The 21,637-nt window shown below is 48.8% G+C and overlaps 1 protein-coding gene across 1 annotated transcript in view; it reads right to left on the bottom strand.

The window, feature by feature from the left end:
* Positions 1-8,980, bottom strand: part of Trerf1 (transcriptional regulating factor 1) — a 163,919-nt gene extending 154,939 nt beyond the window's left edge. The window contains 2 exon segments of the mRNA XM_042671984.1: positions 7,998-8,085; positions 8,850-8,980. The gene's annotated coding sequence lies outside the window, so the exon portion shown is untranslated.
* Positions 8,981-21,637: the final 12,657 nt, after the last annotated feature.

The following is a 21,637-nucleotide window of genomic DNA, read 5'->3' as shown; positions in this document are numbered from 1 at the left end:
CTCCTGTGCTTTGGCCCCTTGACTCTCAAATTCTCACGTGTGGAATGGACGCTTGAACCAATCCCAGCCAACATTTCCCAGGCCAGCCTTCCAACCCTCAGAGCTATTTCACTAAAGGGATTGCCCAGCGCTTAAAAGCAGACCAGGAACAGCGGGAGAGCCTGGTGAACACTGGGACGAGAAGCTCTGGGAAGTTAGAGGAAGTGGATTGCCGGATTTTATATGTGAAAAGGAGACGGGCCTGTGTACAACGCGTTTGCAAAGCACTTTCCGTACATTATGTGACTCTAAGAAGGGAGGCGACAGATGGCATCACCCTCCTGTTACAGATGCGAGACACGCTCGCGGGCTCCCTTATCCAGAGCCTCTGGGCCATCTTCAGACTCCCTCTTCGCCCACCCACTTCCCCACGAGGAGCCCATGGCTGCAGGCTGCTCAGGTCTGCCGGGCCTAGGAGATATTTTCATGAGAGGTAGCCCTGCAGGACAGGTAGCTCTTTGCCTTCATTTTATTTTTGTCAGTCGTGGGGCTTGAACTCTGGGCCTGGGCGCCGTCCCTCAGCTCTTCAGCTCAAAGTGAGCGCTCTACCACTTGAGCCACAGCACCACTTCCAGTTTTCTGGTGGCTTATTGGAGGTAAGTCTCACGTATATTCCTGCCAGGACTGGCTTTGAACCACAATCCTCAGACCTCAGCCTCCTGAGTAGCTAGGATTACAGGCATGAGCCACTAATACCAGGCTCTGAAGTGTCTTTTCTATCTTGCCAACTTATGAAATATTTAACATACACCATCCTCCACAGAAGTCTCTCCCTCTCCCTCTCTCTTCCTCTCCCTCTCCTTCTCTCTCTCTCTCTCTCCCCCTCTCCCTCTCTCTCTCTGTATCTCATTCACGTTTCAATAACATCTTGCTGATGGTGCCTATACTTTTATCCCTTGCCCAGCAATCGGACTATGCACACGACATCTCCACCTTGAGTACCACAGCCGTAGGATGTGAACCATCTCCATTGTGCCGCTTCCTCTCGTGGTCCTCGTTCATCTTAGCAGGTAACATCACCATCTGTACTTCAGTTTCCCCATATCCCTTCTGCCCATCCTTACCCCAACCAAAGCCAACAGCAACCCCACAATTCCACCCAGTGCATATCTTATACCCACCAGTGCTTCTCCAGACACCTCTGACACTTCGCCTCTCCAAATCCCCACCCCATACCAAGACTTGAACTTAGCCTCACACTTGCCAGGCAAGTGCTCTATCACTCGACTCAAGCCTTTTGCCTTTGGTTCACTTCCCAGATAGAAGCTGGTGTTTTTGCCCATACCAGCCTGAGATGGAGATCTTCCTATCTCTGCCTTCTGAGTACATGGCCTTCCAAATGCTGCTTCTTCCTTTTTAATTTTCTCTTTTGGTTTTGGTTTTTGCCAGTCCTGGGCTTGAACTCAGGGCTTGGGCACTGTCCCTGAGCTGCTTTTGCTCAAAGCTAGTGCTCTACCACTTGAGCCATGGCACCACTTCCAGTTTTTTCTGTGTATGTGGTACTGAGGAATCGAACCCAGGGCTTCATGCATGCTAGGCAAGCACTCTATCGCTAAGCCACGTTCCCAGCCCCTTTTCTAGTTATCCATGCTTCTTCAGTAGCAAATGAATGCTACAAAGGAGTTTCATTGTGATGTACTGTGATCAAATTAACTCCTTTACTCTTTGATAAATCCCTTCTCTCCTTTCATAGTTTTTAGTGGAGTTGTGTAGCTTTTGTGCTGGGGCTAGAATTTGAACTCCTGGTCTCGCACTCTCCCTTATCGTTTTCCCCTCAAGACTGGTGCTCTCCCATTTGAGCCACAGCTTCACTTCTAGCTTTTTGGTGGTTAATTAAAAAGAAGAGTCTCATGGACTTTCCTGCCCGGGCTGGCTTCGAACTGTGATCCTCAGGCCTCAGCCTCCAGAGTAGCTAGGATTCCAGGCATAAGCTACCAACATCGTGTTAGTGGGTTTTGTTATGCTATTTTCATTCCAAAAACTGCTTCTTTACCAGGTCCTCCACACCCACCTGCCCTATCTCACTCTCCCCTTTACAGAAGCAATCTGCTTTAAGGATGAGTAGGCCGTTCACTTCCAGCTCCAAACTTCCAGTGGCTTTCCACTACCATAGAAAAGAAATTCAAACTTTCCTGAGTTCCAGCGTTTCCAGAGTGCGCTAACTGCTGGTTCCCGGGCTGCCCCGCCCCTCCCCCTCAGCTGCCAGGCCCAGGTGCCTCATTGAGCTCCTCCTCCATCTGTTGTTCCTTTTGTCATTTCATCAGGGCATTTATCACAGTTTACTGGGGAGATTTCTTTCAGCCCCTAGACTGTATGTTGGCCAGGACAGATGGATAGAAAGGGACGCGGTGCCTAGCAATAAGTAGCTGCTTAATGCATGAGTGAATAAATCAGGCCTCCTTTTAGAGGAATGAATACTAGGCCTCAGACTTGCTAGGCAGGCACTCTACCACCTGAGTCAGGTACACCGCCCTTTTTGCTTTAGGTATTTTTTTTCTGGTCAGGCTAGGATTTTTTGTTGTTGTTGTTGTTTTTTGTTTTTTGAGGTCTGGTCATGGGGCCTGAACTCTGGGCCTGGGCCCTGTCCCTCAGCTCTTCAGCTCAAGGCTAGCGCTCTACCACTTGAGCCACAGCGCCACTTCCGGCTTTTTGCTTTTTGCTTATGTGGGGCTGAGGAATCGAACCCAGGGCCTCATGCATGCAAAGCAAGCACTCTACCACTGAGCCACCTTCCCAGCCCAGGCTAGTAAGTTTTTGCCCAGGTTGGCTTGGATCCCAATCCTTCTACTTCTGTTTCCCTCTTTTTTTTTTTTTTGGTCAGTTGTGGGGCCTGAACTCTGGGCCTGGGTGCTGTCCCTCAGCTCTTCAGCTCAAGGCAAGCGCTCTACCACTGAGCCACCTTCCCAGCCCTTCTGCTTCCCTCTTAAATCAGAAGCACAGGTGAACCACCACATCCAGCTTTCTTGATGTTGTAACTGAGATGAGGGTCTAGCTTCCTACTAGGATTACAGACATGAGCCAGGATTACAGACATGAACCACTGTACCTGACCAACAGGACTGCTCGTGAACGGACATGACTGTGATGTCATTCTGTGCCCACAGCCATTCACGCTCAGAGATTCTTTTCCTCTACCCCCTCCCCCCCAAAAAAATCATGTTACCAAACCAACAGTCCAAGAGTTCAACATACTCCACTCCAGTTTATTGTCAGTTTATTGCCTTCTATGAGGAAAACCCCCAAACCATCCATTTCCTCATCCAAATTACTAAATTCAAAGTCCTGCAAACAGCTACTCTAACAACTTGAAATTCTTAGAAAGTATCACACAGGCTTTTTGTTGTTCTTTAACTTAAAAGAAAGGACTTACTAAGAGAGCCACAGGGCAATTTACTTTATGAAAACTATACTACTTTTTTCTTTCTTTCTTTCTTTTCCGTCAGTTGTAAGGCTCGAACTCTGGGCCTGGGCGCTGTCCCTCAGTTCTTTAGCTCAAGGCTAGCACTCTGCCACTTGAGCCACAGCACCACTTCCAGTTTTCTGGGTTGTTTATCGGAGATAAAAGTCTCATGGACTTTCCTGCTTGGATAGGCTGGCTTTGAACCGCAATCCTTAGATCTCAGCCTCCCGAGTAGCTAGGGTTACAGGCATGGGCCATGGCACCTGGCTGTTGTTTAATTTTTATCACTACCAGGATTTGAACTCAGGGCCTTGAACTTGTTTGACTTGCTTGGTTGGGTCCCTACACTTGAACCATGCCTCCAGCCTAGCTCTTTGCTATTTCATTGGAGATAGGTCACCTGGATTTTTCTCCCAGACTGGCTTTCAGTTGCAATCCTCCAGATCTTAACCTTCTAAGTAGCTAGAATTATATGCATTAGCCACAGCTAATCATACAGTTTTATAAGGTCAGAAATTGCTGGGGAAGGTAGCTCAGTGGTAGAGTGCTTGCCTTGCATGCATGAGGACCTGAGTTCAATTCCTCAGCACCACATGAGCAAAAAAAGCCGAAGTAGTACTGTAGCTCAAGTGGTAGACCTAGCCTTGAGCTGAAGAGCTGAGGGACCTCACCCAGGCCCAGAGTTCAGGCCCCACAACTGAAGGGGAAAAAAAAAAAAATCTCACTATTCAGACAAATCCCAACTGCCTACCTCTGAATTCTCTGCAGTAAGTGGACAAGGCCACATAGAGCTTTTAGGGTCCCCTTCTCTTCCTAAAAGTTATCTGCTGCCTAGAGATAACAGATCAACTGACCAAGCATGTCACCTGTTCATCAGCTGGCTGGAGAGAAACTTCTAAAATGAGCTCAAATTATTTTTTGGTGACTGGGAGTGTTTTCGCCTCCTCTCTCTACTTTCATATTCTAATTGGCCAATTTTTGTCAAAGTCAGGAGGAGACTTTCCTTAGTAACTCCTTGTAGCTGATGATCAAGAGATTTTTCTGGAATGTCAAAATACAAATCCATTTTCTCCATGAGAAGGACAAAAGCAGAAGTTAATAAACTCCCTGGAGTCCATGAAGCAATCAGGCCGTTGGTCCAGGAAGATACTAACGCTCAAAATCTCTGGAGCCTTGCCTCGCCCACAATATTTCAGAGCCAGAAAGGAATTTGGGGATCGAATCATGTATTTTTTTTAATTTAAAAAAAAAAATCCAAAGTCAGGGGCCAATGGCTCATGTCTGTAAATCCCAGCTACACAGGAAGTTGAGATCTGAGGATCACTGTTTGCAGCCAGCTCAGGCAGGAAAGTCTGTGAGAGTCTACAAAACTATCTAAAAAGCCAAAAGTGAATCTGTGTCTCAAGTGGTAGAGTGCTTAGTCTTGAGCAAAAGATGAGAGATAGGGCCCAGGCCCTGAATTCAAGCCACAGGATCTGCATCAAAAACAAAAACAAGGGGCTGGGAAGGTGGCTCAGTGGTAGAGCATTTGACTTGCCATCCTGAGGCCCTGGGTTCGATTCCTCAGCACCACATAAGCAAAAAGAAAAAAGCCGGAAGTGGCGCTGTGGCTCAAGTGGTAGAGCGCTAGCCTTGAGCTGAAGAGCTGAGGGACAGCGCCCAGGCCCAGAGTTCAGGCCCCAAGACCAGACCCAAAAAAAGACAAAATAACAAAAACAAAAACAAAAGCAAAGCCTTTCTATGCTTACAAATTGGTACCTTCGTGGATTTTTCTAATTGGGACAGTTTCCCCAGTCTTTAGGCATCAAACCACCTTTTAAATATTCCTCATTAAGCTGGCGCTGTTGGCTCACGCCTGTGATCCTAGCTACTCAGGAGGCTGAGATCTGAGAATCCTGGTTTGAAGCCAGCCTACCAGGGATGTACATGAGACTCTTATCTCCAATTAAACAACAAAAAAAGCCAGAAGTGGAATTGTGGCTCAAGCTGTCCTGTGCTAGCCTTGAGCAAAAGAGCCCAGACCCTGACTTCAAGTCCCAAGGAGTGGGGGGGAGAAAGTGGGGGAATCTCATTACTTCACAAATACTGTAAATTTGAGCCAGTGATTAGGCCCAAGACAATGTTATCACTTTCTGATTCACCAGCCTTACAGAGAGGATCCTTATGCCTTCCCAAGGCTTTTTGATATCATGATCAACTTACCCATCAATGTAAAAGGCAAAGAAAATTAGAAATATGCTTTGCCTTTGTGCCCACATATTATATAAGCACCAAAGAACATCAACCTGTCCCTTTCTCTACAACCTAAGCTCCAAACTCAACAAAAACCAAAGGCCCACACAGCTTAGAGGAGGCAAAATTGAGTACTTTCTACCTAGTTCACAGAACTGTTTTCATAGCAAGCTCATAAATTCTACATAGTACCATCACACATCCGAAGCCTGCTTACCAAGCAGAGAAAGGCCCACATTCACTATGAACCTGTAAAAATTAATCTTCTCAATGCTTAGAACCAAAAGGAAACGGTGCTTTTTTTTTTTTTTTTTTTTTTTTCCTGAGATGTCAAGCTGACTTCTAAACAATCTCTTGGCAAAAATGGACATGCCTACCAGGGCGGGGTCCAAAGAGGCCTGCCACTCCCAGTATCAATTCCTATAAATCAAATCCTCACAATCACCACAATATTTTTTAAAAGAATGAATAATGATTCATGGCTTTCAAATTTTTATTACCCCATGAACATTCTCAGTAGAAAAGAAAAAAAAAAGCAACTGTAACTTGATTAATGGCCAGAGCAAGACAATAAAATAAATCTCATAAATATAAGAGGAAGGAAAAAAAAATGAATGACTGCTCTTGGCTTTGAGATTAAGAATGTAAATAATTCCACCATGGGGTCTTCACAAAGATTTCCTTTACCTTCCCTGCCTATATACCAACCAGACGCAAGATTTTCATTGGGTCCAAATAATAACGAATTTGTTTAGTAGACACTTTCATTAGGAATATATGATAAATGGCACAAATATTTAATTCCCAATCAACTCAGCTCTGAAACTGTCAAATAGCCAACCCTTACATCTTGAAATCGGATGGTAGGGAAGAAAAGGAAAAAAAAAACCACTGTCCATAATAAGTAACATACAGAGAGATTTGGTTTTTCTTTCCCTTAATCCATTTTTCCCCCTGCAAGAACTGAGCGGGTGTGCAGAATTGGGGGAGGCTTACCTAACTTCCATTAACCACACTGGTGGCCATTTCCCAGTCCTACTGACCACCCCTGGGCTGGACCCTCTGGTGCTAAAATAACCCTGGCGAAGTGCAACTCCCAGAACCATCAAGGTGCCTGACAGCTAAGACCTACAGTTTCTCCTGCAAAACCCAGCAGGCAGAGAGCCAGGAAAGCAGAAGCAAGGAGAGGCAAGCATTGCTGGTTAACCAGTTAAGTGCTGAGTTCTCTGGCTTGTTACCTTTGGGCATGAAAAATCCAACTCTATCACACAGCTCCTTGCAAGAAGGCTGGGACTGACTGGGACAACTTCAAACTCCTTCTCTTCCAGCTCCTGCCTCCATGCTGGAAAAGACCACACCATCAGCTCTCAGGAGGCTGCTGCTCATTTACGGACCTCCTGGGCCAGGCCTGGCCCGTCCATTCCTCCTTGACTCCCGTGCACACACAGACAGCCCAGGCCACGCTGGTAGCAAGCACTTCAACACCTTCACTGGCCAAAGCAGCGTTTTGTCTGGCGAAAGAGTTTCCGCGAAGCTGGTTCTGGCAGCCAGGTGGAAGGCACCCCGATGAGCCAGAGGGGGGTGGTTTTTTAATCGGAGGAGGGCAGGCGCACATGCTCGGGCGCAGGGCCGGGGAGGCCGAGGGGGCACTGCCTGCCAGGTGTTCTGAGCTTTCCAGCCACTAAAGAGTGGTGAGGTTGGATTGTAATGTCTCTTTTCTTTAAGACCACCAAGCAGTAACTTCCCACTCTTTCAAACTGAAGTTGGATGAGCCAAGGAGAGGTGGGGGAGGGGGGGGAGAGGCAAGTTCACCTTCTTACACACTTCTCTCACCTGTGGGGGGGAGCACTGTCACTTCAGGGGAGCACCCAACCCCCACCGAGCCCGCAGATGCACGTCAAGAAAAAAGAAAAAAACCCACCACCAAAAGGCACATCCCCAGGGTCCTGCGGTTTCTGGGCTGGAAGAATGAAGGCTTTGTACCATCACCACCTTCCACGGCAAACACACCTCCAGCCCCAGCCCCATCCTCACCCCCGGGAGCCGGGGTGGCCCGTTACAGCGCCCACCCACCCCTCCCCCGGGGGCTGGGATGCGGGTGTGCAGCCCGAGAGAGGGAGCGGGGGAGAAGGGCAGCAGCCGGGGAGAAGGCCCCGCGGCTCCCAGGAAAGTAACCGGGGCGGCCGGGAGCCTGGTCCTCTGCCCCCCCCCCCCCCGCTCCTCCCCACCCCACCCCCACCTTCTCCACCGAGCAACCCCCGAGCCAACTCATCTCTCTCTTTTTTTTTCCTTTTCATAATGAAACTTAATAAGCTTTCTGCCTTACCTTGGCTGTTTCTGCAACAAGTGCACGGGCAATCGGACCAGACCGGTCTCCACTCGGGGGGCGTCGTCGCGGGGGGCGAGCAGCGCTGCTGGGGAGTAATTTCAATATTAATTTATGTCAGCCGCCTTCTCAGCAGCGCTACTCACTTACAGTACTGTCCTCAGCCTGTAAACAAATATCGCTCCGCCAGGAAACATACTCCCCAGATGCAAGCCCCTCTCCCCAGCAGGGAGCCTGGGCCCTCGTCACCCTCACACACACCCCAAAAATACCGTGCGCCCCCCCTCACACACACACACGCACACAAACACACACACAGTGGCAAGCTCAGGATTCCCAAAGCACCCACCTTGCCACCCCAGCAAGAAACTTACTCGGTCGGTCTACGCCTCCACCCTCCCTCCAGGAAATCTACTCTCCATATGCATTCAGCCTCCCCGCAGGAAATCTGGTCCCCCCTCCCCCTGCTATATACATGCACCCTTTCCCTCCCTCCCTCCCTTCCCTCCCTCCCTCTCTCTCTCCTCTCTCTCTCTCTCTCCCTCTCTCTCTCCCCCTCCCCACGCGCCCTCCCCGGCCTGAAACTTACTCGCCAGCCAGCCGGCGTGCAGGCTTCTCTCTCTCTCTCTCTTTCCTCTCTCTCTCCCCCAATCCTGGAAACTTACTCCTGGCTACCAGCGCCCACCCGGCCTGCAGCCCCTGGCGGCCCCGTTCCCCCAGCCCGGCTCCCCGGCCTGCCCTCCAACCGCCTGCAACTCCAAACTCTCCGCATCCAGCCGCTCGCCCTCCCCGGTGGAAATTCGCAGGGCCGGGCTGCGCGCGTGCACCCACCCTCCCCGCCAGGAAACTTACTCCCGTCTGCACGCACCGCCTCCCGGCCATCGCTCCGAGGGAAGGGGTGTGCGCGCAGGGGGGACAGGAATACAGATGGACCGCTCGCCCCTCCCCTGGTCGCAGCCCACTCGGGCCCGCGCCAGCGCTAACCTGGCCTTACCTTGTGCGTGGCTCCCCCACGCCCGCCCCCGCCCCTCAGCCCCCCGATCCGCTCCCCAGCACCCCCTCCTTCACCCATTACCCACCCCTAGCAACCGTTCCCAAGCTCCTCTCGGCCTTTTTTTTTAAAAAAAAAAAAAAAAAACCAGGATGCAAATTCCTCCCCTGTCAGCAAATCGACTGTCAAATTATTTTCTTGCAAAAGGAGAAAGGCGGGGTGTTGGGGGGTGCACAGGAGGAGAAAAAAAGAGGGGGAGGCGGGGGAGGGGAGCGGGGCGGGGAGGGGAGGGGCGGGGAGGGGAGCCGTATCCCTCCGCAGAGCCGGCTCCGGCCGCGGGCGGGGAAGCAGGAAGTAAGGTGTCGGGCGCCCGGGCCGCGCCGCCGGCCGGGGTCCTCCCGGGGAGCCCCCCCCCGCCCGCTCCCACACCACCCCCCCGGCCCCCCGGGAAGCCGCGCTCCGCGGGGCGGCCGCGGGCCTTCGGCGCATTGTTCGGCCGCCTGCCCGGCGGGGGCAGCCCGGCGGGGTTGGCGCGCTGGGCGAGTGCGGGCGGCCGCACCTTTTGTCGGCGGGAGGAGGCTGGGGCCGCCGGGCCGAGCTGCGACCCCCGCGCCGGGGAGCGGGGTGCGGGTGGGGGGGAACCTGTCAGCCCCGGGCGCCGCCGGCTTGTGCGGCGTGGCCGGGAAATCGAGGCCCGGGCCGGGGCAGGATGGCTTCCTGCGTGGCCGTCCCGGTTACTGTAACGCTCGGGATCTGGGCTCTGGTTTATGTACAGATGTGCAAAGATGCCGAGGTCCAGGCGGGGAGCGGGGCCGGGGGGCCGGGGGGGGGGCTGGGGCTCCGGGGAAGGGGGCTGGGGGGCGGGGAGCGGTCTCCATCTGCGCGGCGCCGCGGGCCGGGGCGGGAGGGAGGGCGCCAGGGAGAGGGGCCGGGGCCGGCGGCGGAGGGCGGGTGGGCGCCGGGGGAGGGGGCGCGGGTGCGGGCGCGGCGCTCGCCCCTCCTCGCGCGCCATGACTGTGGAACGTGGTGCCGGGAGGAGGCCGGCCGCCGCCCGGGGCTGCTCGGCCTCGGTGCGGAAACCCGAGCCCGCGGCGCTCCGCGCGCTGTCCCCGCCTCCTTCTCTGCGGGGGAAACCGCGGCACCCAGTCCCGGAGCCGCGGGGGGCGGGGGGGGACAGGGCGCGGGGCGGAACGGCCGCCAGCCGGGGGCTCAAACCCCGGCAGCCCGGCCGGGCGCAGCTGACGATCGGTCCAGGTGTGGGGAACCTAGCCGGGGACCCCCCCAACATTTCCCGGGGCTTCTGGCCCTAGGAAATGTAAAACAGATGTGGTTCGGCTACATCGGCCCCCTGGCACCGGGTTCGAGGGAAGGGCTCGTGGTGGGTTTTGTTGAGATTTTTGTTTTGCATGAGGGGAGCGCTGCACCCCGTTTTTAGTGCGCCCCCCATCCATCCGTGCGCGCTGCGGACCCCGCCGCCGCCCCCTCACCCCACTCGGGCCCTGGGTGTGGACGGGGCGGGGAAGGCTCACACGGGCGCTTCAGGCATGAGGTCATGGGCGGGGGAGTCGGCTGCCAGCAGCCGCGAGGATTTCGTGTTTTTGCGGGGTAACGGCTCTCCATCGTTCCGTGATGACAAGCCCTCCCGCCTAATTCTACCAATTCTGGGGCATCTGGACCACGGAGCCCTCCTCTCCCTCCCCCCCCAAAAAAGAGGGAGGACGCTGGGCTATTGCGCGTGTGGCCCGGGGACTGGGCCAGTGAGGCTCACCCCAAACTCAGTCTTCAGTCACTGCTCCTCTGGATTGCTCCGGGCCAAGGCCTGCTGGTGCCACCATCACCACCCTTCTTCCCAGGCCAGGGCCTCGCCCCCTCCTCCCAGCCTGGACACCCCTGTCATGGCCTTTAGAGTAAGGCCCGGGTCCAGTGCATTTGTCCCTGCGGGGCTCCGCCTGGCTTTCCCTTCTCAAATCCTGTTGTGCTTTCTTTGTTAAAGGAGTGGGGATCCTGAACCCTTCCCAGGCCCACCAACTCCTGCTAGGAACTCGGAGAAACCCACGTAAGGACACCCTCATCCCTCACCAAGACCGACAGCCAGGCTTGAGCGCCTCTGCTGCGGGGGGGGGGGGGGGGGGCGGCGGGGGGAGGGGGGCTCACTTGAGACCTGGGGAAAGCACACAGCTTAGAAACCTCTATCCCTCCACCCCTGCCCCTCACCTAGAGCGAGCAACGGAGCAGGTGAAACCTTTTGCTCCGCAGCTCTTCCCTGGGGCAGTCAGAGAACCCGAGCAGATAAGGAAAGTAAGTAAATGGCTCCTGGGTAAATGCAGAAATTGACCTCTGAGGCTTTAGAGCTCCTGAACCGGAAATGGGGCAGAGGATTTGGGATCTGGCTCTGGGGGCTATTGTTACCACACAGCCCAGGGCAGTTTGTAACCTTCCCTTTCTGTGCACGCCTATATATACACCCCCCCTCCCCCAGCAGAGCGGAGGTCTAGCTAAATGGTTAGCCTTGGGGGATCTGAGCTCCAGCAGGTAACTTAAGCTCACTTGTTCTGTTTCTTTGCCTGAAAATGGGACGGATTGGCGAGGCTGACTGTCATGTTAATGTAAGGGTTAAATGAGTCAATATTATAAACCTGAGAAGAGCTAGACAGGCAAGATGTTGATTATCTGTGAATGGAGTTGCCTGCTATGCCTGCCCCCATTTCCCAAGCAATTAAGTCCCCAGAGCCTTAACTGATTCAAGCAAAAAATTATCTACAGACCCAAAAGCACGGATAAATGCAAATAAAGAGTGTAGTTGGCCAATGAGATCAACCCTTACTTAATGGGTGAGTAATTGAACTCTCCCAGTCCTGCTTGGGGAATTTTAGAATAAAAGTCAGAGGGAGGATGGATGATATTAAAGTATTACCTCACATCTTTGAAATCCGAGTTGGACTGAAAAAGTCCCAATGCTGGTGCAAAGCCCGCCCTCCCTCGGTGATGGTGATAGTGATGGAAGACCCCATAGGGTCTGATCCATTAGATCCTGATCTTTCATTCCTGGCATGGTTTCCCCAAGATTTTGGGAGGAAGTGCTGATTCTGGAGCTTGAACTCAGAGCCTCACACTGTCAACTTTCTTGCTTGGTGTTCTTATCACTTGAACCATGCTTCTTATCCAGCTTTTTGCTGTTTAATTGTGAAGATGGAGACTTGCTGGCTTCTAACAGATCCTCCAGGTCTCAGGAGTAGCTAGGATTATAGGCATGAACCACTATCACCTGACCTAAAACACTTTTTTTTTTTTTTTTTTGGACGGTCATGGGGCTTAAACTCTGGGCCTAGACGCTGTCCCTGAGCTCTTCAGCTCAAGGCGAGTGCTCTACCACTTGAACCATAGCACCACTTCCAGTTTTCTGGTGGTTAATTGGAGATAAGAATCTCACGGACTTTACTGCCTGGGCTGGCTTTGAACTGTGATCCTCAGATCTCAGCTAGGTTTACAGGTGTCAGCCACTGGCACTGGCTAAAATACTTTTCAAATGTAATTTTCAGATCTGGGGATGTGGCAGAGTGGCAGGAAACTGAAGTCTAAGGATTGAGATTAGGATTGACATTCAAACCCAGCCAGGGCAGGAAAGTCCAATTAATACCCATCCCATTCCCCCCCCCAAAAAAAAGCCAAAAGTGGAGCTGTAGCTCAAGTGGTAGAGTGTTAGCCTTGAGCAAAAGAAGCTCAGAGACAGTGCCAGACCCTGAGTTCAAGCTCCAGGACTGGCAAAAAGAAAAAAAAATGCTGAGAAAGAAAACAAATGATGAGGCAGCTGAGTTAGTGACACAAAATGATCAGAACTTTCCTCCGCAGTAAAATTCAGCATCTATTGAACACTTTTTAGGTGCCTGGCTGTGCTGCATACCAGACATGCGTTTTTATTTTAACTTAATCAGCTCCCATATCATCATCATCATTATCCTCATTTTACAGATGCAGACTGAAATGAGGCTCCAAGAAATTATATAACTCGCTTCAATTTGCAACCAGGCCAACCTGATCCCAAATCCACTCCCTTCACTACTGGCTATCTCAGTCTCTGCAACACCGGGAAAACTACTAGAATTAGGAGCTGGGCAGTTCCCAGGCCCCTCCTACTGGGAGGGCTTGGACTCACTTGTCAGGTGCTGGAGGAAATTCCCAGCTCTGTGCTCATTCCCTCAGCCCCTCTGCCAGAACTGTCAAGCTGGGTTCCTTCATTTGTTTGTAGTTAGATCTAAGACCTTTCTGGTCCCTTTCAGCCATCCAGACTGTCATTAGATTTCCCAAGAGAAAGACCATTTCTGATGTTACATGGGTTATTTACCTATCTCAGGAACAGATAAGTACTGAATGGAAATGTGACAAATTCATAGCTGGAAGAAATGTTTTAGGGCCAGTGGGCATTCTTTCTGTATTGTGCTAAGGGTAATTGTTTCTGGAGTGAAACAGTCGAAATTATCTTTAATCTATAACCCATTTGGAAATGAAAATGTGTCCTCTTTGAGAGAAAATTTACATTTGAGGGAAAATACAAGGCAATATATTCGGTAATTCTTAAAAGATATGGAGTCCTCCAGATTATTTTATTTTTTTTGCCAGTTCTGGGGCTTGAACTCTGGGCCTGGGCACTGTCCCTAAGCTGCTTTTGCTCAAGGCAAGCACTCTGCCACTTGAGCCATGGCACCACTTCCAGCTTTTTCTGTGTATGTGGTACTGAGGAATTGAACCTAGCGCTTCATACATGCTAGGCAAGCACTCTACCACTAAGCTAAATTCCCAGCCCTGATTCTTTCTTTTTAATGTGTATGAAAGGTAGAGCATCTTAAGTACTGGGGAAGTTGATGGAGAAATAGAGTGAAAGAGCATGTTTGAAGACACCATACCTGCTTCTGCTTGCCCAGTGATTCAGGTGGAAGCCTGGAGAGGCAACAGGGCCAAAGGGAGGGGGTAGATTGGGTGTGACCCGAGCCTCTGTTGCAGAAGAAGGCACAGGCATCTCAGGTAAGGAAAACCCTGGAAACACAGGACTGTAGGATCTTTCTCCAGCCCTCGCTTCTTTGCTGTCCTTGAGTCTGTAAGAACCAAAGCGATGAAACTAAAACATTTATGGAACTGTTTTAAAACCAATAAAGCAGCATAATATACTGTCACTCCCATCAACCCAAAGTCTTCTCAGGATGGTGTTGAGAGAGTTGGCCTTACTCAAGACTGGAGGCCAACTGGGCTTTGTTTAGTAATATGAAGAGATTGCTATCTGGGTTCTGTCATGTTCCTAACCAGAGAAAAAACGTTTCTAGCCAGAGAGAAAATGGGTTCCAGGTTATGAAGAGGGTCTCAGTTTAAGTCATATTTTTTTGTAAATGCGGGATATTTAGTAGATTATCCAGTAGCCCTTCCCCCCACCTAGACCGCCAAAAAAGCCATCAACTAGTTTAAATCACTACTGAAAAAAAAAATATTTGGGCTGGGAAGGTGGCTCAGTGCCTTGCATGCAAGAGGCCCTGGATTCCATTCCTCAGCACCACATAAGCAGAAAAAGCCGGTAGTTGCGCTATGGCTCCAGTGGTACAGTATTAGCCTTGAGCTGAAGAGCTGAGGGACAGCGCTCAGACCCAGACTTCAGGCCCCATAACCCACAAAAAAAAAAAAAAGTTTATATGCCAAAGATAAAACTAGCAGCTCATCCATTCTCCTACCCAGCCCCCACTAATTACTAATCTACCTCTTCCTCTCCATTTAGTGGGTCAAGATAGTTCATATAAATGGAATCATCTAACATGACTTTTTTTTTCTTTTCTTTTCTTTTTGTTGTTGTTGGTGGGGGTTTTGGGGCTTGAACTCTGGGCCTGGGTGCTGTCTCTCTCTTCAGCTCATGGTGAGCACTCTACCACATTCACCACTTCCAGTTTTCTGGTGGTTAATTGGAGATTAAGATTCTTATGGACTTTCCTGCCCAGGCTGGCTTTGAATCTCAATCCTCAGATCTCAGCCTCCTGAGTAGCTAGGATTAGAGGCATGAGCCACCAGCACCCAGGTGTGACTTTTATTTCTAACTTCTATCTCTTAACCAATATTTTCAAGAGGCAGCATCTTATCCGCTCTTGCTCCTTTTTTTTTTTTGGGGGGGGGGGAAGGTCGGTCATGGGGCTTGAACTCTGAACCTGGACACTGTGAGCTCTTCAAAGCAAGTACTCTACCACTTGAGCCACAGCACCACTTCCAGTTTTCTAGTGGTTAATTGGAGATAAGATTCTCACGGAGATAAGATTCTCACGGCCTTTCCTTCCTGGGCTAGCTTTGAACTGCGATCCTCAGATCTCAGCCTTCTGAGTAGCTAGAATTACAGGTGTGAGCCACTGGCACCAGGCTCTTGTTCCTTTTATGGCAGAATAATAATTTCATTGCAGCCGAGCACCAGTGGTTCACACCTGTAATCCTAGCTACTCAGGAGGCTGAGATCTGAGGATCATAGTTCAAAGCCAGCCCAGACAGGAAAGTCCATGAGACTCTTATCTCCATTAAACCACTCAGAAAACCCGAAGTGGCATCATGGCTCAAGTGGTAGAGCCTAGCCTGGAGCTAAAGAGCTCTGGGACAGCACTCAGGCCCAGGGTTCAAGCCCCATGACCAACAACAACAAAAACAATTCCATTGCATGGATTATTCCTAATCTTATTTTTCTGTGTGTATGTGCATGCACATGCATGTGCATGTGTGTGCCAGTTGAATTCAGGGGCTTGTACCCTGGCTTGATCTTTCATTCATGATTTCACTCTACCACTTGAGCCACTGTTCCACTCCTATTTTTTGCCGGTTAACAAGATAAGAGTCTTATGGACTTTCCTGCTCAGGCTGACTGAACCCTGATACTTGGATCTCTGCCTGCTGATTAGCTATCTGCCAGCACCTTGATCTTGGACTTCCGAGGTTCCAGACCTTAAGAAAACAAATTTCTCTTCTCTTATTGTTGTTTTGTTTTTCTTGGTCATGGGGCTTAAACTGGGGGCCTGGTCAGTGTCCCTAAGCTTTTGTACTCAAGACTGGTGCTTTAGCACTTTGGGCCAGGGCTCCACTTCCAGTTTTCTGGTGGCTAATGGGAGATAAGAGTCTGAAGGGCTTTCCTGCTTGGGTTGGCTTCAAATAGTGATCCTCCAATCTCAGCCTCCTGAGTAGCTAGGATTACAGGTGTGAGCCAACAGTGCCCAGCTAAATTTCTGTTTTTTATAAATTATCTCAAGCCTTACGGGGAACTTATATACATACAATGGGCTCCATTAAAAATAAAAATAAAAAAAGCTGCCTACAGTAAGACCCAAATCATGGTGGAATCAAAAGGAAGATGAATCCTAGAAAGGCAATTTACAAATTAAGCTTTCAAAATGAATCTTGTAAGCTAGACTCTGGTGGCTCATGCCTGTAATTCTAACTGCTCAGGAGGCTCAGACCCAAGGATCATGGTTTGAAGCCAAGCCAGGAAGAAACGTTTATGAGATTCCATCTCCAAAACTAACTGGCAAAAAGCTGGTGGTAGAGCACTACCTAAGCAAACAAACCAAGCCAGCTTGAGATCCTGAGCTCAAAACTGGTACTAGTGGAAAAAAGAAATCTCGTAAAAACCTGCAAAAGTTTGTAGTTTGCGCTTTTCCAAAGGGAAAAAAGCAAACTGAAGGCCCAGCTGAGGCTTCTGGGTTTTTGTTTTTTCTGGTGGCTAATTGGAGATGAGTCTCATGGACTTTCCTGCCTGGGCTAGCTTTGAACCAGGATCCTCAGATCTCAGCCTACTGAGTAGCTAGGATTACAGGTGTAAGCCACCAGCATCCAGCGAAAGTCTGTTTTAAACTTGGCATAGAAGAGGTTATTCACACATAGCCCTATTGTAACTTCCCTCTCTCAGATGTTCTTGCTTTTTAAAAAACCATCTAGGTTTCATCTTAAGATCCAAAATATCATCACTAGCAATATATTCTTTATAACTGATCTTGAACAAAAGCCATTTGAAAGCCCTGGGCTGTTTGTTGTAATGGAATTTTCCTCATGTGAAAAAATAAGCACTGCTGTTATATTATTAATGGTGTTTCATCCCTTTTTCCACCCCGTTGACAGTTTTAGTGTCATGTTGGTACGATTTATTCTACACAGTGATTAGAATTCTTCTATGCCATATTTCCATCTTCTTTCTCTAAATTGGAAGTGTTGGTCCAACATTTAATGAGACTTGAACTAGTTAGCTTTGTATTCAATGAGATGAGAACCACCACCATCTCCCCCACACACACACTTTCCAGAGTCCCTGCCCCACCCCCCAGTCTCTATGTTTGGGAGGTCCTAGTTAGTTATTTGGGCAAATGGATGGTTATTCTCAGCAGTAAAAATGAGCAAATTATGTGAAGCCACCCATACCTCAAAAAAAGCAGAGAATGACCTCTATTTGACCTTGAAGAGGAAAGTTCCCTAACAGACAAAACAAGCTGTGAGCCAGAGAGAAGGAGAAGAAGATTGCTTACTTTCTGGTTGCTTTGTTTAAACCGGCCTCCTCTTTGGTTTATAATCCTTTATGAGAACATAGTAAGAAGGAGCAGTTTAAGGTCTGTTTAGATCAGGGATGAATGGTGAAATAAACAATTAATATTTAGAAAAGGGAATCCATAGGCCTCTTTTTCCCAAATTTGTGACTAATAACCTTGGACTGTGGACTTAAGCTTCTCATGCACTTATTTCTCTTACTGTTGTTGTATACATATTGCTCACAATAAAATTAAGGCAAGTCATTGGAGTGAATCTTGTAATCATTTCTACCATGTAAATCTGGAACATAATACAGAAGCCTCAGTTCCAGGAACTGGGAAGTAAACTCAGAACTCACATTTTATCCCAACAAAGAAGTCTTATAACTTTTGTCTTGGATGATTTATAAAACTCAATATGGGGGGTGGGGGAAGCTGGGAAGGTGGCTCAGTGGTAGAGCGCTTGCCTTGCATGCATGAAGCCCTGGGTTCGATTCCTCAGCACCACATAAGCAAAAAGAAAAAAGCCGAAGTGACACTGTGGCTCAAGTGGTAGAGTGCTAGCCTTGAGCTGAAGAGCTGAGGGACAGCGCCCAAGCCCAGAGTTCAGGCCCCACAACTGGACCCAAAAAACAAAACAAAACAATATAGGGGGCTGGGAATGTGGCTTAGTGGTAGAGTGCTTGCCTCACATGCATGAAGCTTTGGGTTTGATTCCTCAGTACCACATACACAGAAAAGGCTAGAACTGGCACAGTGGCTCAAGAGCAATGCTCAGGAACAGTGCTCAAGCCTAGAGTTCAAGCCTCAGGACAGGCAAAATTAATAATAATAACAATAATAATAATATAGGCCAGACCCAGCGGCTCACATCTGTGATCTCAGCTACTTAGAAGAAATCAGGAGGACAGTGGTTCTAGGTTGGCCCAGGTATAAGGTTTGTGAGACCCCATCTCAACAAGCATGCTCAGAGTGATGGCTCACAGAAACTATAGAGAAGATTGGTTTCAGGCCATCACTGGCCAAGGAGAAATGAGATTTCTTGTCTGGAAAAATAAACCAATGCAACAAAGAGCTAGGAAATTCTGGTACTGGTGGCTCATGCCTATTATCCCAACTACTCAGGAGGCTGAGATTGAAAGCTGGTGGTTCAAAGCCAACCCTGGCAGCTAAGTGTGAGATTCTTATCTGTAATTAACCACTCAAAAACCAGAAGTTGAGCTGGGGCTCAGAGTGTTAGCCTGGAGCAAAAGAGCACAGGGACAGCACCCAGGTCCTGAATTTGATCCCCATGACTGACAAACAACAAAAAACAAAAAATTAGGAGTGTGGCTCAAGTGGTAGAGTACAAGGCCCTGAGTTCAAACCTCAGTACTGCTGCCCCTCCCCAAAAAATAATCAGTCAATAGTCCTTTCTAGTCTATGATTCCATTATATCCCAGCCCAATGGCTGGTTAAAGTATTCTTCCTTCCCCAGGCTGAACTGCACAGTTCAACTGCTGGGCTTCCATGCAGGCTGCTGCCTTTTCTGAGATGTCCTCCCCATTGCCCGTGCTTATAAATCCTACTCCACCTCAAAGGGAGTTCAAATCCTGGCTCTTTCAGCCTTTCCCACACTACCTTGGCCCCTTCTCTTCCTCCTCCCCTGCCTGGCCCTTCCCAGGTACTATTGTCTTTTCAAGCCCTCATGTTGTTTCCCAGGTTCATTTTAACTTCCTAAGACAGACATACAAGCTGTCAACACCAACACCCAATAATTCATTCTGAACTACTTTTTCAAGTAACAGAGCCCCAGTTATCCAGGGTGGCCATCGACCACATGAAAATTACATTTCCTGGGGTTGGAGGTGTGGCTCAGTTGGTAGAACCCTAGCCATTGAGCAAAAAGCCAGACGTACCAAGTTTGTGTCCTAGTCTCAGACCAAAAAAAAAAATTACATTTCCTAACTTCTCTTGCTGAATATGTCGAATATGTTAATGTAACTAAACTCAGGAGAGCAAGAGAAATGTTTTCTGGAACTTCCACGAAGATTACTAAATGGGGAGGGGTGAAGATTCAGCTGCCAGGTGAACCCCTTTTGGCTTCCCACTTCCTGCTGTCTGAAGTAAAGAGGGGACAGCCAGAAATAAGGGAACTCTCTTGGACCACAAGGAAACCTTCAAGATGGAAGTCACTGGCTAGGGATAATGGAGATGATCACAGGACTTTGTGAAGCTGTAATTCCATCCCTGGACCATCTCCTGTATACTTCTTTTCTGCAAAAGAATAAACCCTTTATGTTTAAATCAATGATGTTTCATGCAGACAGTGTTAAGGTCAGATCAGCTTTTTAAATCATTGTATCCCCAGCAGTGCCCAGCACATGATAAATTCTCAAAGAGCTCATTTACTAAAGCTTGAAATATTTTCCTTCTGACCCACACCAGTTCTCATACTGGTAAGTAATAGAATTCCTCTCTTAAAAAAAAAAAGCCGGTCCCACTTTTGGGCATTTACCCCAATGTTTACAAACAAGACCACACTAAAGCTACCAGCACAACAATGCTTATTGCAGCATTATTTACCATAGCTAAGATATGGAACCAACCCAGATGCCCCTCAGTAGATGAATGGATCAAGAAAATGTGGTATATATACACAATGGAATTCTATGCCTCCATCAGAAAGAATGACATTGCCCCATTTGTTAGGAAAAACTTGGAAAAAATTATATTAAGTGAAGTAAGCCAGGCCCAAAGAAACATAGGTCCCATGGTTTCCCTTATTTGCAATATCTAGTATATGTATGAGTCAAGCGGAAAAGGTCAGATAATGTGATGTCAGGAAAATGAACCCTTAGATATGTATTTTAATGTTTTTTTTCTTTCATGCATGTGTTTCTAACGCATTTATAAGATTATCTCTTTGTTGCTTTGTATGTCCCTCCCCCACAGTATAACCCCTGCTTTCACTATATTTGATGTCAGTATAACTTGTGGAGGAGATGGGGAAAAACCAGTTGTTTAAGGATACAGGTGGACCTGTTGCAACAATGAGAAGTACAAGTTGTCATGTCCAAAACAAGCTTTACAACGTCGGGGGGGGGGGGGGGGGGGTAAGGAGAAGGATTGGGATGGGGGGAGGGGGGAGGCTGGGAAGGGATGTGAAGGGTAAATCAAAGGAGAAGGCTGCAATGCTTGGTAAGAAATGTACGCATTATCCTGCCCATGTAATTGTAACCCCTCTGTACAGTATGTTCACAAATAAAATAAAATTAAATTAAAAAAAAAAAAAAAAAGCCGGGCGCTGGTGGCTCACGCCTGTCATCCTAGCTACTCAGGAGGCTGAGATCCAGCCTGGGCAGGAAAGTCCATGAGACTCTTATCTCCAATAAACTACTAGAAAACCAGAATTGGTGCTGTGGCTCAAGTGGTAGAGCGCTCACCTTGAGCTGAAGAGCTCAGGGACAGCTCCCAGGCCCAGAGTTCAAGGCTCACGCCAACAAAAAAATATCAGTATCTATCTATCTATCTATCTAGATATCTAGATATAGTTATAGATATATACCTATTGCCAGGCACTGGTGGCTCATACCTGTAATGCTAGCTACCCAGGAGGCTGAAATCTGAGGATTGAGGTTGGAAGCCAGCCAGGAAAGTCTGTGAGACTCTTATCTCTAATAAACTATTCAGAAAAAGCTGGAAGTAGTGCTGTGGTTCAACTGGTAGAGCACAAAGAGACTCAGGGACAGCACCCAGGCCCAGAGTTCAATCCCCAGGACGAGAAAAAAAAAAAAAAAAAAAAAATATATATATATATATATATATATGCATTAATCTGCACCAATCACAAAAGATAATGTGGTTCAATGTTTGGAAGTCTAGCAGAAATACCAAAGTGCCTCTGGCCATCCAATCTAGGAAGGGAACCACTTCTGATGATGTCCCAGCCAGTGTGGCCCCCTGCTTATCTCCCATCTGTGCTGGGGGAAAGCAAACATGTTCCAATGTTCTTCTATCTCCTCCTGTAAATGTCCTTTATTGAGAAAATCCTTGTTAGGAAAGATTCTTCTGTTAAGGGATTTCGTTATAGGGTTTCCAAGCTTTCAGGTAATATATCAGTTAGTATGTCTTTTGTTTCTTAATTA

This window comes from Dipodomys spectabilis, unplaced genomic scaffold (genome assembly GCF_019054845.1).
Source record: "Dipodomys spectabilis isolate Male_0828 unplaced genomic scaffold, ASM1905484v1 ptg000669l, whole genome shotgun sequence".
Classification (NCBI taxonomy): domain Eukaryota; kingdom Metazoa; phylum Chordata; class Mammalia; order Rodentia; family Heteromyidae; genus Dipodomys; species Dipodomys spectabilis.
This window is presented reverse-complemented; position numbering and strand designations above follow the sequence as displayed.